The sequence below is a fragment of the Camponotus floridanus genome, unplaced genomic scaffold (genome assembly GCF_003227725.1).
Source record: "Camponotus floridanus strain SB8 unplaced genomic scaffold, Cflo_v7.5 scaffold230, whole genome shotgun sequence".
Lineage (NCBI taxonomy): Eukaryota > Metazoa > Arthropoda > Insecta > Hymenoptera > Formicidae > Camponotus > Camponotus floridanus.
Window position 1 is genome coordinate 165,001 of NW_020229360.1, and position 8,850 is coordinate 173,850.

The window sequence follows — 8,850 nt, forward strand, 5'->3', positions numbered from 1 at the left end:
TACATATTTTTTCTTAGAAACAACTATGTGTTTTCTTTACACCAATTGATTCCTCTCATTATTTTGTACATAAAAGTAGTAATATAAGATAATCGAAAAATGAATATTTTACAAGATATTTTATGATTTATGTAAAATTAAGAAATGATTTCAAGCCTTATAACTCAAAAAGTACTTAACGAAAAGGTACTTAATTATAGTGTTTTGGAAAGCTCTCGAGATAAGCTACAAGAATATGTAAAGAGAAAATGTAGGTTCCATTTAAGAAATTGAAGGTGACCTTCATGTGACCTTCAAATAACTCTTCAAGGTCAAACCAATGATACCATCTTATGTCCCCCTTGAAACCATACAACTTTTGTCTGAAACATTTTTCTCTCTCGGACTTGGTTTTCGAATTATTTGGCTGCCTAAGTTAAAATGGGTCATCCTGTATATATATATATTTATATATATATTTATATTTATATATTTATTTATTTATATTTATATTTATTATATATTATATTTTTATATTTATTATATTATATTTATGAAATAGAGAGATGAATTGAAAAGTTTAATATTACTGGCAATAACGAAAGGAATATTACTGAGATATTACTGAAATAGTCAAAATTATTAATTGATTCTTTCTATAAAATATTACTGATTTACAGCGTTGTACTTATATAATAATTACTTTAATCAGTAATTATTTACTGTTTTTCAGTGATAATACACTGATTCACTTTTAGAGAGTGCTTTATTCGACAACATTATTAAATATATTATTATGCTACGAGAAAGACGTCAAAATGCGATACATGTCATGATGTCAGGAATCTGTGACATTAGATCGTTACTTTTACGTCTTAAAAATGTCAATTCGTGACGTCAAGAATAATCAGTGAATGACCAATTTGAAACATCAAAATGACGTGTGCTTGCTACCTGGGTGATTGCAATTGCAATAAATTAATCGATACATAGGTAGCAATTATTTGAATAAGTATTACGTTCGATATGCATGGTTGATTCAAATAATTGACATCTATAGGTACTTTCCGATTCACACATGATGCGCACAAAGTGACAGAAAATGTATAATAATATGCGTAACATGAACTATACATTTTCTGTCACTTCATGCGCATCATGCGTGAATCGGAAAGTATATTATGTACCGATCAATTCATTCCAATTACAGTCGGTAATTTCTCGCATGATAAAAAAATTATACATCTCTCGTCGTCACGAGAACACAGCGCCTCTTTCGTCAAACGTGCGACCCGTACAAGAAAAATATGTAAAGAATGTAGCTAGCCACGACGGTGACGTTTCTTAATCAAAAAGTTTCACATTGAGACTTTGCATCGTTATATTTCTGCTTATAGAGCATATAGAGCAAAAATAAAGACACTTTCCTTATATAAATCGAATCCAAGCAATTGATTGAACCTAATAAGAATTTGATCGATTCAGCGGTTATTGAGAACTGATAATATGCATTACTCGCAACTTAGCCATTCGCGTAAAGATACACAGTGTGTCTTGCGAGTGATGATGACTCGACTTCAAGACACTACCGTGTCTCTTGATGTATAAAAATGATGAAAGTTTTATGGTATATACAGGATGCTTCCGCAACATACAGATCGGTAAGTCGGGTTGCCTATCTGACGATCGGTCTTCTTTTACCAACCTCGCATAATTGTAAAATAATAAAATCAGAGGATCGATCATGTAATTTTTTTTCATGAAAAGTGAAAAAATTCCTTGATTGATACATTGAATGCAAATCCGTAGGGAATGAGGAAAGTAAAATCAGCTTTTAACATTGATATAGTGTAATTGTAATATTTAATAACATAAATAACATTATATAAAGAAGATCTTAAAAATAAAATTCGAAAGGCGTGTGCGGAAATCATTTCTCCGATAATTCGGAGAGTAAGGAAAAATTTTATGCGGAGGATTGCTTTATGTTTAGAAGAGAATGGCGGTTACATTGAGCATATATTGTAAACATTAAAAAATAGTTTTTTGTTTAAATTCATTATATTTTACCTGTGTTATTATATTTCAATTGTATCATTTTATGTTATTAATGTTATTTAAGTTATTTATGTTATTAAATATAATGTTATTTATGTTATTAAATATTACAATTACACTATCAATATTAAAAGCTGATTTCACTTTCCTCATTCCCTACGGATTTGCATTCAAGGTATCAATCAAGGAATTTTTTCACTTTTCACGAAAAAAAATTACATAATCGATTCTCTGATTTTATTATTTTTCAATTATGCGAGGTCGGTAAAAGAAGACCGATCATCAGATAGGCAACCCGACTTACCGATCTGTATGTTGCGGAAGCACCCTGTATATATACAGGGTGTTCCAGATCAACCGCAGGTCCTTGAAGGAGTGGATAGATCTCGATAATGTGAGTAAAAAATGTCCTTACAAGAAAGTTGTGAGATCAATAGTTTTTGAATAAAACGCATTAGAAGTTAAGCAACCACGGGGCCCGCATTTCGCGCCGTCAGGAGCGGCGCGGCATGAACCATTCTTGTTCGCAATACATTTCTTATCGAATAAAGAATTATTTCTTGATGAAACATTTCATTATAATTATTTATTTTATGTTATAACGGAAAAGTAAGCGGAACGAAAAAACTTACATTTACAATGACAGATTGAAAATAATGTACAATTTTCAGCTTAGTTTCTCTTTATACCAGTAATTAAATAGTTGAAAAGAAAATACTATGTAATGAAAAAACTTTGAAAACTTAAAAAAAATTTTATTTCCGCCGCGAGTGTAAGTTGTATGACTCAATTATACTTTTATGACTTTAACAGAAATATTTCCATAGAAGATTCTTTAAAATTGGGGATCAATGCATACATACTTTGACAATTTAAAACTCTTCGAGTTAAGATTCTTCATTGATGCCGCTTCGGATATTTCCAAAAATCAGTAGCAACATCAGTAGCAAAAACGATGGAAAACAAATGAAAACAATTATGAGTAATTGATGTGGCAGAATGTATTGCGAACAAAAATGGTTCATGCCGCGCCGCTCCTGACGGCGCGAAATGCGGGCCCCGTGGTTGCTTAACTTCTAATGCGTTTTATTCAAAAACTATTGATCTCACAACTTTCTTGTAAGGACATTTTTTACTCGCATTATCGAGATCTATCCACTCCTTCAAGGACCTGCGGTTGATCTGGAACACCCTGTATATACCGGGTGTTTCAGACCACCCGTCCCACCCTTTTAAAACGTAGGGATGTGCTTGTACAAAAAAATGGCTCAGACGAAATTTGCATGATTTCGAGGGATCTATTTGATGGTGACCTTGAATTCGATCTTGAGATCGACCTTCAAGGTTATTTGAAGGTCAAAGTATTTTTTTAAAATGTGAACCCCTATTTTTGATTGTATATTCTTATAGCTGACCTCGAGAGCTTTCCAAAACACTATAATAAAATATTTTTCCCTCAAGTATTTATCGAGTTATGAGGCTTCAAATCATTTCTTAATTTTACATAAACCGTAAAATATCTTGTAAAATATTCACTTTTCGATTATTTTACCTTAATACTTTTATGTACAAAATAATGAGAGGAATCAATTGACGTAAAGAAAACATATAGTTGTTTTTAAGAAAAAATATGTAATTTGCAATTAACAATTCCATATTTTTTCTTAAAAACAACTGTATGTTTTCTTTACACCAATTGATTCCTCTCATTATTTTGTACATAAAAGTATTAAGGTAAAATAATCGAAAAGTGAATATTTTACAAAATATTTTACGGTTTATGTAAAATTAAGAAATGATTTGAAGCTTCATAACTCGATAAATGCTTGAGGGAAAAATATTTTATTATAGTGTTTTGGAAAGCTCTCGAGGTCAGCTATAAGAATATACAATCAAAAATAGGGGTTCCCATTAAAAAAAACATTTTGACCTTCAAATAACCTTGAAGGTCGATCTCAAGGTCGAATTCAAGGTCACCATCAGATAGATCCCTCGAAATCATGCAAATTTCGTCTGAGCCATTTTTTTGTACAAGCACATCCCGACGTTTTAAAAGGGTGGTCTGAAACACCCGGTATATATATATATATATATATATATATATATATATATATGTATATATATATATATATATGCGTGAGTACGATTGCAGTCCGCGATTTAATTGTAAAATCGTCACTTATATCGTGATTTATTTTCTAAACCCTTCGTTTCTCGAAGATTAAATGTGTAATTTGCAATTAACAATTTTTTTTTCGAAACAATTATGTGTTTTTTTTACACGAATCGATTCCTCTCATTATTTTGTATATAAAAATATCGAGGTAAGATAATCGAAAAATGAATATTTTACTAGATATTTTAGGATTTATGTAAAAATTGAGAAATTATTTCTTGATATTTTATGATTTATGTAATAGAGAAATTATTTCTTGATATTTTATGATTTATATAAAAATTGAGAAATTATTTCAAGCTTCATAATTCGAAAAGTACTCAATGAAAAAATACTTTTGCGTATAATTTATTTAATTATAGCAATATTGCTGCAATGTTACAACAATGTTCTGTGCTGTATGGGTTGTAATTAAAAAAAAGAAAAAAAAAAGAAAAAAAAAGAAAGAAAAAAGAATCCTCAGGGTAAACAAAGGAGCGATTACCTTAGCTTTCAATGGGTTAACGACACATCGTCGGATTGGAACGGATGGGGACCTAACCGGACGCGACCGATCACACGTGTTTATCGCCGCTTTTAAAAATAAAACTTACGCTTCGCTGAAACCATTGACGTGTAATATCCTCATCTTTGACGATCGTACTTTTGCCGGACTCTCCCGCTCCTGAAACAGGTGGTGAAAATCGTCAGTTCATTAATTCCTCCCTTTTTTTTCGCGTTTTTCGATCTCCTTTCGCCAGCAAAATTTTCAGCGCACGACAAGTGTGTGAAAAAAAATGTATATAATTTGCAATTAACAATTCCATATTTTTTCTTAAAAACAAACTGTATGTTTTCTTTACACCAATTGATTTCTCTCATTATTTTGTACATAAGAGTATTAAGGTAAGATAATCGAAAAATGAATATTTTACAAGATATTTTATGGTTTATGTAAAATTAAGAAATGATTTCAAGCCTTATAACTCGAAAAGTACTTGATGAAAAAATGTTTATTTATAGTATTTTGGAAAGCTCTCGAGATAAGCTACAAGAGTATGCAAAAATATATAAGATATTCCATTTAAGAAATTCAAAATAACCTTCACGTAACCTTCATGTGACTTTTCAAGATCAAACTAATGACACCACCTTATGTCCCCCTTGAAACCATACAACTTTTGTCTGAAACATCTTTTTCTAAAATTAAAAATAAGAAAGTTATTTGAGGTGGGACATTAAAATGGGATACCCTGTATGTGTAAATAGATATCGTCGACCGCGAAATCGAGATTTCAGAAGCCGTGACATTATTGATCATCCGATAATGTAATCGACGTGTCGCGACACATGGCAAATGCAGCGAGAATCGCGCCATAATTTTTGCGTATAATTTATTTTATTTTATAAATTTGCTGGCACGAAGATCCATTTAAGACGAATTTTTCTGAAAGTGACGCACAAAATCGTCACTTACATCGCGATTTTTTTCCTAAACCCTTCGTTTCTTGAAGATTAAATGTATAATTTGCAATTAACAATTTTTTGAAACAATTATGTGTTTTCTTTACACGAATCGATTCCTCTCATTATTTTGTACATAAAAGTATCAAGATAAGATAATCGAAAAATGAATATTTTACTAGATATTTTAGGATTTATGTAAAAATTGAGAAATTATTTCTTGATATTTTATGATTTATGTAAAAATTGAGAAATTATTTCAAGCCTCCATAATTCGAAAAGTACTCAATGAAAAAATATTTTATTATAGTATTTTGACAAAACTCTCGAGATAAGACCTTTTTTTGGCAACAGATAATCCTGACACCCTATAATTAAATTTGAAAAAATGTTACATACCACTAACTATCCCTTTTTTCTTATATGGCACTCGTGCGTTACTTTTCAACGTTAAATATCGTCGGCGTTTAACCAGTCAAAAATACACCCATCGCAAATCAAGCGAAAGAAAAAGTTTGCAAGTTTAATCTCAGAACTCTTGCAGTTTTCAACATTAATTATTCGACTAAGTGCAAACTTGATTAAAGGGAAAAAATCACGCGGAGAAATTGTATAAATATTACACAAGAGAGGAGCACATAAAAAAAACTGCTCAAAGTTGAGCGTCCATATAATTAGACGTTTAATCTTATGCATAACGCTGATTATATGCTCGTGTGTGTGTTTTCATAGTCCATCGATGTAAATGAGATGCAGGTGAATGGGATGTACGTGAATCCCCTCTCGCCCTGCATTTCAGATTTTTATTTTATTATTATTAATAATATTTTATTATTATAATAATAAAATATAATTATTATTAATTAATTAAATATTATTAATTATTATTAATAATATAATATTTTATTATTATAATAATAATATTTTATTATTAATATTATTTTAAGAGACGCTCAGGGAGAATAATTTTGACATATTTTTCAAAGTTTTTTTCAAATTTTGCATCTCCATCGCTCGGCAACCTATCGATTCCAACTTTAAGAGCTTCTGAGAGCTTCATGGCCGAATCGCATATGCAACAACAGCCAACGGAGGCCAATCGGTCGCGCGTTTCGCGTGGTTTTAATGACACGCGAAGAGAGGGACAAACAATACGGCAACAGCTGTTGCTTCGTCGACGACAATGACAGGACACGACGGCGACGACGATGACGGCGTGTTCGCATTGAATTAGAACGACGATACTAATATTACTAATATATATATGTATATATATATATATGTATATATATATATATATATATATATATATATATATATATATAAGGGTTGGACTCAAATAGTTTTGGAGATATATGCTGAAAAGAATAAAAATAATAAATTTAAAAATAATTTATATATATATATATATATATAATATATATATATATATATATATATATATATATATATATATATACTGTGACGTGGCCGTCACGTCGCGTACATTCGCCCCGGCAATTTTGACGGGGCGCAAGCCGAGTGGCCGCGCCCAAGGTCAGGAGAGAGAGAGAGCTATCGTACTCCCCGGAGAGCCGAGCGAATAATACTAAATTGCGTGTAATATTAATTCCTTTTTTTTTACTATCTTGTATTTATATCAAATCTGGAGGGAGGCACCTCACCACCGAACACCGACGAACAGGGGAGAGCAGCATCGCCTCCCCGCGACAGCTAAAGACGACAACCGAGGGAAATTAATAAGAGCAAAGGATCCTGTCCCAGAGAGCCCTGCATCGTGAATCCGGACAGGGGAGAGCAGCATGGCCTCCCCTCGACAGCCGGGAACGACAGCCGATACGACAACCATCCTCCAAGAGAGGATCGGCGAGGGAAGGACCTCACCCGGGCCGAACAAGGACCCGCGGCAGCGTTTAAGCTTGGTGCTATTTCGCGTGGCGCGCGAGGCGCCAGGACCTCGCGCGTGTCGGCCGCTAATTGGCCGGGGGTCCGCGCATCCCCCTGCGCGGCCAGCGACCCCGCTATCGACCCTGGATCGCGAGATCCAGGGATCACTTTGTCGCGACCGCTCGACTAAAACGGTAACAAGAATCTCGAATATTGTCGTGTGAGTGGGCTCGAGACGAAACATCGAGAACGAGGCCGAGGATCATCCCCGCAGACAGGAGGAGCTCCGTCGGTGAGGTTGCCCACGAATTATTGTGCACCGCGAAATTAATTGTGTCCGCTCGCCGGCCGTTCTGTCGCCGTCGCCATTACGGCGTTTATCGCGACCGCTCGAGCCTTCTGCTGAGTCGGTCGATTTTGGGCATTTCGGGCGACCGGAGACAAGCGGCTGCGGAAGCGCGGACACTGGCGACGGAAGTGCGTATCGTAGGGTAATTCTCGTCTTTCTCCAGGTGTCAGGGTGCGTAATACGCGTAGCATTCGACCATTGGGTATCGACCGCGTGCGTCGTAAATCGCGAGCGATGCGTAGTTCGCACGGGCTGTCGTTTGGTTGTCGAAGCCGCGTCTCGCACCTCTGAAATATGTCTCAGAGCGAGTCTGTGGAACGTAATTGGTCGTGATTAATGAGTCTTCGTGTAGTATCATCGTCGTTCGTGAATATTGCGTGAAACTGCGTATTATTGTCGCGTCCCTTGGGTGCGTGCGAGTTGTTCGTCTCGAAAAAAGAAATATAATTCCTCGAAATTGTCGCGGTGTGCGGGTATCGCACGATTCTAAGTAGCGAAATCTGAGGTCCGGAAATTCCGGGCAAATATTGCGGCTATCGAAGGAAGCGCGGTGCGGGACTGTCGCCCGGCCTTCCTTATTGCCTTGAGACCGAGAAGATAAGTAATTCTCACGCTGTTGAAGGTATCGGGGGGTGTGACACGACCTTGTCGCCTGGCCCCGATTGCCAGAAAAATCTAAGTTGCAAGCGTCGCAGAAAAAGGCGGAAAAATCTCCGACCGCCGCCGGCTATCGAACTTCGCCGGTATCGTCCGCCAATCGTAGGCGAGATCTCTCCTCGCGAAACTAATATCTTTTCGCTTATTGCGTAGCTAATCGGCTGTCTTATTTCTGGGTTGTCGACTTCAAGTACGCTCGGAGGAAATTACGAGATACGCAGTTAATTAGTAAGATCTCCGCGAGGCTGTCGAAATTGCGAATGATAGGCAGGTATTATCGCTCTCTCTCTCCAACGCGTAT